At 29.6% G+C, this 7,862-nt stretch overlaps 1 pseudogene; it reads right to left on the bottom strand.

Annotated features, from left to right (window-relative positions):
- The window catches only part of LOC107460942 (protein DETOXIFICATION 27-like), a 5,191-nt pseudogene extending 827 nt beyond the window's left edge, over positions 1-4,364 (bottom strand).
- Positions 4,365-7,862: the final 3,498 nt, after the last annotated feature.

Here is a 7,862-nt window from a genome sequence, read left to right on the forward strand (position 1 = left end):
ATTAATTTTTTGTTTAATTTACTTTACCTAATGGAATCAATAAATCATATTATAAAAAGATAATAATAAATATAATATACAAAAATTATAATTATAAAAATGTATAATGTCAAATAAAAATTTAACAAAAAATATAAATAATAAAAAAAGAGCTTATATAAAGATAAATAATAAGAAAAGAAGGCTCATTCACCTAATAAGAATTTCATAAATAATACAATAACATGTCTATAGGATAAAATTGGTAAAAGAAAAATAGATGTCGAGGGTAAATAGCTAAAAGTCCGTTGGTGAAACGCAGAAACTAGAAATTGTTGCTTCTAGTAAACGTGGTTTTAAATACAAAATCACTTCTACGTTTGCCAAATTAAAAATTAGCCAAACAAAAATGGAAAGCTTTCAAAGAGTTTAAATGTACTTTTTCTTCTCAAACGAGTTTGCGAAACACACCCTATATAGTTCAGGTATATGGAATCAAAAACAGTAGATTTTGTCATCAGCGTATATAATAGGGTGCTCATTGCTCTTACATACCTTTTTATCCCAATCACATCTCATCGTAATAACGATCAAAATCAACGTTTGACCCACCGTTCCACTCAACATTCCCGTCCACATACCCTGACATGATAACAATTACAGCTAACTAATCATTTAGGTAAAACAAACTTTATAGCAAGTTCTAGCGTGCATCACATTATCCGCAATAAACATAAATTATGAGTTTGTACCCATTTTTTTAACATATTAATATTATGATATGTATACAACATGATACTTCATTTACTATTGTTTATTAGATATAAATTCTAGATTTCATTATTCAATTAATATCTATAATTTTTTATTAAATTTTAAATTAGATTTTTAAAATTTAAAAATTTGTAATTAGATTTTTATGTTAGATAAAAGTTTATAATTAAATTCTTATTAATTATTATTTTTTAGAAAAAAAATGCAATAATCTTGAATATTTGTTTTTAATATCTCATAATTCATCCTACATTAAACACAAAAATGAATACTCCGGAAAAATTGTATTTTTTCTCAGTAAAAAATATAATTAGAAAAGACCTAATTGAAATTTTTTATCTAATATAAAGATTTGATTACAAAATTTTAAACTAAAAAACCTAATTTAAAATTTAAAGAAACTATGCAGACATACAAAATAATTAAGTCTAAATCAATTTAAATTAGATCATCTTATTCGTCACATTTGACTAGAGTATCCTATCCCTAATTCCCTATGGTTATGATCAACCAAAATGTTTAACAGTACAACTAGATATCTTTTAAAAATTGTCCTTTATTCAATCTTTAGAGGAGAGTTGTCCTTTATTCAATCTTTAAAGAAGAGAAAAAATAAAAAGCAAGTAACTTCCCGAATTTTTTAAACAACCGATATCGTGAAAGTGGGTATAAAAAATTAAAATAATATACTATTAAATTTAAAGGCTAACCAAAGGCTGAAATTTAAAGGACAAGTAGCATTTTCGAATGCCTAATAACCACCTAACAAGTTCTTATATTTGGCATATATTTGTGGTAACTTAGGTATAAGCTAGACTTACAATAATACCCGAAGGCAGCAACCAGCCTAGGAGGATCCCAAGAGGCATTCCCATCAAATAGTAACTTGCAATGTTAACGTATGCCACTATTGCTTGATTTCCACATCCCACTGCTACCCCTGAGAAAAGTGAAGACCAAATAGATACCACATATTTATTGGAGACAAATAACATCAGAATTTGCATCATTGACAGAGATTCGACTTTGGTGCTCATTAAAGTCGATATTAGAAAGATACTAACCTGAAAGAACAGGTTGGAGGCAATTAATCAGAATTGTAAAAGCCAACATGATTGACAGCTCATTGACCATTTGGACAATAGCGGAGCTTGAGGTAAAGATCAAAGCAAGATTCTCATTGAAGATCATAATTATCAACCAAAATATAAATCCCACCACCACAGTGTTTAGCAATGAAATAGCTGTTGCAAATTTTGCCCCTTTTGCGTTGCCTGCGCCAAGCTCATTTGCTACACGCACCCTGAGTTAAATAATGTCAATCAATTATGTAAAGCAGAAAAAAAAAATTACTTGGTTTTATAGTTGACAGAGAATTAGTTTTATATAATTAAACAGGTGGGATTTTTGTTAGTTCGGTATCATTAAACAGTTGGACTTTGTTTCTGCAATTATTTGCTTATATCTAATAATGAGGAATTTATGTTTGATAATATTATGTGGTGAAGATAAGTGTATTTATAGACCTAGTAAATTGTAATACAATCTCAAGTTGATGCTGCACCCTGGATATATAACATCATAGACAAAAGTCTACAACCTAATTGATTTTTGAGAAGTTTCATCCATGTAGGTAGATATTTTATTTGAAAAAGTCACGAAAATCTTAACCTGAAAATCTTCAAGAATACTCATGGACATTTTCTTGGAACTTCTGACTTATAGACAATAAGAGCACCTTAGTTTTCAGCATAGTATATAGACAATAATCCTCAAGAGATCAACTAGTTTCTGTCTCACAAAATCAGTTACAAATTAAAATGTCAAGCATTGACAAACTTTGAAGCATGTTTAGGAAACTGTAACATGATTTGGAAGCAGGGGAAAGAAAACAATTTTCTCTTGAGAAAACTCATCCAAAATCGAATACAAATGATAATAATAAGGATCTCATGGTTCATCTAGATAAATTTCAGCAAGAGAACTTGTATAACATGAACTAACTGCTACAATAATTTGAGAGGAAACATTCAACAACCAAATAGAGAGCAATAGCAGAATAACACTAACTTTAGAGCATTTTCTCATCCAATAATTAACATTTCAATATACTCATACTTTTCTCCCTACTATCAATCCATTATTTAGCATGCTTTGAGAGAGGAAGAAAGGTGGAGTTACAATCAAGTAACATACCCGGATGCAGCCAAAAATCCAAGAGGTATCATGGATTCCCAAGCATAAATAGTATTACTGCCAAGGTCAAAATTCCGAAACAAAATAAAATATAATCCAATAAATGAAAAGCTATGGATGCAATTAATACCAAGCTAAACTAGGAATCTCAATCTACCATACCAAACCGAAAGAGCATCGATAGCAACCTCAGAGTTGTCCATATAACCCGACATTATAAGCAACAACCTGTAATAGAAATTCTCTAACCTGCAATATCACACACATTATACTCAAAAATTACAAAGAGTACTTAATAGGATATCTTTATTTTTTCTCTAATATAAAAAAACACCATCTTCACTCTTTATTAAAAGTACGCATTTCTAAAAATTAGAAAACCACACAAAATAACAGGGAATTACGTAAAACACTAACAGAAGCATGATGCCAGAAGCAAAAGATAACTTGAAGAATTCCCAGAGTCCAAGAAAAGCTTCAGAAGAGAAACCAGTCCATGTATCTTTACACCCACCAAAGAGAGTGTACGAAAGCATTCCCACAACCGAAACCCACCACGAGAACCCAATAGAAAGCGCAGCGCCAACAATCCCAACCTTCATCTTGGACACAAAAACCAAACTCACTGCCACGTGGATGGCAAGCGAAACACCTGCCATCCACGCCGCGACACGTGTCTTAAGTTGACACTGCAAGAATCTTTGCAGCGAGAATTGGAAGGGAAAGCTGAGGTGAAGAGGGATCAGCCATATGGCAACCAAACCGGTGCGTTCCGCAACCGCTGAAGGCTGTCCAATGAACTTCAAGATCGAGATGCGAACACGAAAATCGGAATCATGAAGAGCGAAGAGAAAAAGAGAACGAGCCACGAGCGTTGCAGGTAGATTCCCAGCATGTGATGCTTTCTGGCACCGTAAGCTTGGCCGCAGAGGGTTTCAAGCGCGCTCGCCATGCCCAGCTAAAGAGGAACGAAACCGAAAGGGTTGGTGAAGATGGAAGAAACGTGGAGGAATGTGAGAAAGTTGAAAATGGTTACCAAGAATCCGAAGGTGATGGAGATGAGAACGGTGCAAGAAATTGAGAAGGCGGCGAGGTCGATGTCGGAGAGGTGGCCGGATGGAAGGGGCAGCAATTTGCCAGAGGCTGTTTGATTCGGAGCATGTTCGTTGTATGAGAGTGGCTTCGTCGTGTGGTTGGTGTAGCAGGGGACTCTCTTCTTCATTGATGATGATAGTACCACTGCGACTGTTACTGCCCACCATGTGTTTGATTAAATGTGTGTGAGCAATGCAGTGCAGATTTAGATACTTTTTCTTGATAGTGACCTTTTCTGTAAGTGTTCAACGACCTAGATTTAGATTTCCTATAAGAACTTGAGTTTACCAAACCAAATAGATCTAGATACATGATATCGTCAAGAGAAAAAATGATGAATAGAATGAAAATTATTTTCTATTGTTAGTGGAAGTCAGGACTCAGGAGTGTATCATTTTGTTTTTATTAATTTTTTAAAATGAGTTCTCTTCATTTGTTTTTCTTTGGGTCATTAGTTTTTTTTTTTTTTTAATTCGTAGGTGGTTGTAATTTGTAAAGCCGGTCATGGTAGGAAGAGGAAAAAATTCAGTTATAGTTAGTTAACTTGATCTACTAGTCAAGTCATAAGCTGTGGTGAGAGTTTGACGAAGACTTTGGATGATAATAGTAAAAAAAGTTGAAAATTGGAAAGATTAGTAGGAATAATTTAAAAATTTAAATAATTTTTTAAAATTTAAATATTTTTATTAAGGGTGTGTATAGTCCGGTCCTGAGCACTTTAAGGACTAATTTGGTGTGATTTCATCGGGTCTATGGTCGGGTTAGGGTCTCAAAAATAGACCCGGTCATTATTTCAGGTCGGGTCTGGACCATGGCTCGGGTCACCCGAAATCGGCCCGGTCATCATACACAATTAATATTTTGTGTTATTAGTGATGGATGATGGCTATTCTTATGTGGAATTTAAGTATTGTAAACCTTAATATTTTATGTTATTAGTTATTATAAGACTATAAGTTAATGTTTTATGTTTAAAATGCATAAGATTTTAGACTAATGCATAATGTTGTGTTATTTGTATTGATTTAAATATTTGGAGTTAATGTTATTATACAATATTAGTATTGATTATGGTTATGCTTTAATTTTAGAGAATAGTTGGTTCTTGTTATATTTTCTAAGTAAATTTTACCATATCAATTAATAATTGGCACCTTGAAAATTTGGATATTTTCACGTGCTAGCTTATAAGAAGAGTATCAAGGTAATGTAATGTTAATGGCCCGATTTTTACCCGGTTTTTATCCGGCATAATCATGGTCCGAAAGTGTATAGGTTTCATCAGGTCTAGGGCCGGGTTCAAGTCTAATAAATAGACCCGGTATATATTTCGGGTCGGATCTGAATCACATCAAACCTAGTTTCACCCGACCCATGCACACCCCTAATTTTTATCCTAAAATTTATTTTTTATAAATATAAAATTATTTTCGTTTAATTTATTAGGGCAATTTACCAATTTAAAACAATTGGTTGAAAGCTTTATCAAATTACAACATTTGGAAATTGGATACCATTTTGCATTGAATCACTTTATATAGAAACCGTGGGAGGCAACCACGGATTCCAAATCCACATAAACCGTGGCAGGTAGCCAGGTTTTATGATCAAATCATGTTGTATGTAAACCGTGGTAGGCAGCCACGGTTTACGTGAAGAGAATTTAAAGCATAAATCGTGGTAGGCAGCCACGGTTTATGAAGGATGTAATTCGTCCATAAAACCCACGATTTATAAATAATTAGAATTTTAAATTATAAAATTTGTATTAGTTTGTAATTTAAAATTTAAATAGACATAATTTAAATTAATAATTTATAAAATTGTATGTATTCGTATTATTGTACTCATATGATTTATTTTACTATTGTATTCATATGATTAATTATATTTATTCTATTTAAAAAAAATAACAGTTGCTAATTTTTAACTAACAAATAAATATACTTATATTATTTTTAAATTAAAATTTTTTAAATAAATGTACTCTTATTATTTTAAATTTTTAACTTAAATAAATATATTCGTATTATTTTAAATAAAATTTAAAATTAATATAAACAGGTTTATTTAAAATTTAAAATTTTAATATTTTAAATAAACATATTCTTATTAAAATTTTTTAAATTTAAATAAACTTAATCATATTATTTTAAATAAGTATATTCTTTTAATTTGAAAATAATATGAATGTATTTAATTATCATCTAATTTCATCTTTTATTTCTATTTATTCTCAACATTTTAAATTATCATCTGATAATACCATTGAGTGGTATAAATGTATAATTTAATTTTTGAATTATATGTAATAACTTCAGTGACAATAGTTAAATATGCCTATTGATCTTTGACTGAGTTTTTGAGATATTAGTACATATATATGTAAAGTTCACAATGTAATTATGTTGGATGTCTTATATCATATATTTTGACTTTGGAATACTTCAAATTACAATATAATCATTGAATTATAAATACAGTGGCTGAATGATGTGCAATAATATTAATAGTAGTTGATTATAATAAGCCATGATAATTTTAATAGTTTTTTTTATCTTAATGCAAAATTATAGTGTCCAGATTAAGTATATAAATAATTAACATATTAGTTTCAATAAATATCCTTGTAAAGTACTTTATTTTACACAATTACAATAACTAACTATAATTTTACACATATCATTGATTTATATAGTATCATATTTGTAAACTTATAGTTAGTTATAATTAGTTTCAAATATTCATATGAATACAATAATACGAATACATACAATTTTATAAATTATTAATTTAAATTATGTCTATTTAAATTTTAAATTACAAACTAATACAAATTTTATAATTTAAAATTCTAATTATTTATATAAAATTAAATTAATTAAAAAATAAAAATATACTAATACAATTCAAATCGTATTAAAACATAAATAAATTTGCTGACTCTATAAACCACAAAGCTCCTCGAATTCTCTATCAGTCACCCTACTTCACATAGTCGCTCATGTATAAACCGTGGCTGCCTCTAGAGTTTTATGTACGAAACCATTTCTTCATAAACCGTGGCTGCCTACCACGGTTTATGCTTATCTCTTCCTTCACGTAAACAGTGGCTGCCTACCACGGTTCACGCTCAAATTGCTTTCCTCATAAAACCTGGCTACCAGCCACGGTTTATGTTGATTTTGAAAACGTGATTGCCTTCCACGGTTTCTATATTAAATTAAACAAAACAAAATGGTATGTAATTTTCAAATGTTGTAATCTGGTAAAGGATTCAACCAATTATTTTAAATTGGTAAATTGTCCAATTTATTATTATTCTAAATATTCGGAATAGAAATAGTAATTTAAAATGTCACGATTAATTTTAATGAGTTTCCTTTAAGACCACACACAAAGGAAAATCATTTAAAACAACACAAATAAACCTTAATAACAAAACAGTAACCGAGGATCATGATAGTTGCAAAATGTATTTTGCTTAGAATATGGCCAGATAAACTTTCACTTTAGATATATGTATAATAACAAAAAATTAAAGTAGCTGTAGACAATTGTAAAGAATTGACCTATATAAAAAAAACAAAAATAATATGATACGCTACATTTATATAAATAAAATCAAAATATACAATTAACCAAAAATAAAAATCAAAACATACAATTATTTCAGTTATTTATACATATATATTTAATGATGATATTATAAAAATAAATAAATAATTTTTTATCAAATTGATCCAATATTTTACATATATTATAATAATTTTTTTAATATTATTTTAAAATATATTTTAGCTAATAATTAGTCGGCA

The sequence above is a fragment of the Arachis duranensis genome, chromosome 8 (assembly GCF_000817695.3).
Source record: "Arachis duranensis cultivar V14167 chromosome 8, aradu.V14167.gnm2.J7QH, whole genome shotgun sequence".
NCBI lineage: Eukaryota > Viridiplantae > Streptophyta > Magnoliopsida > Fabales > Fabaceae > Arachis > Arachis duranensis.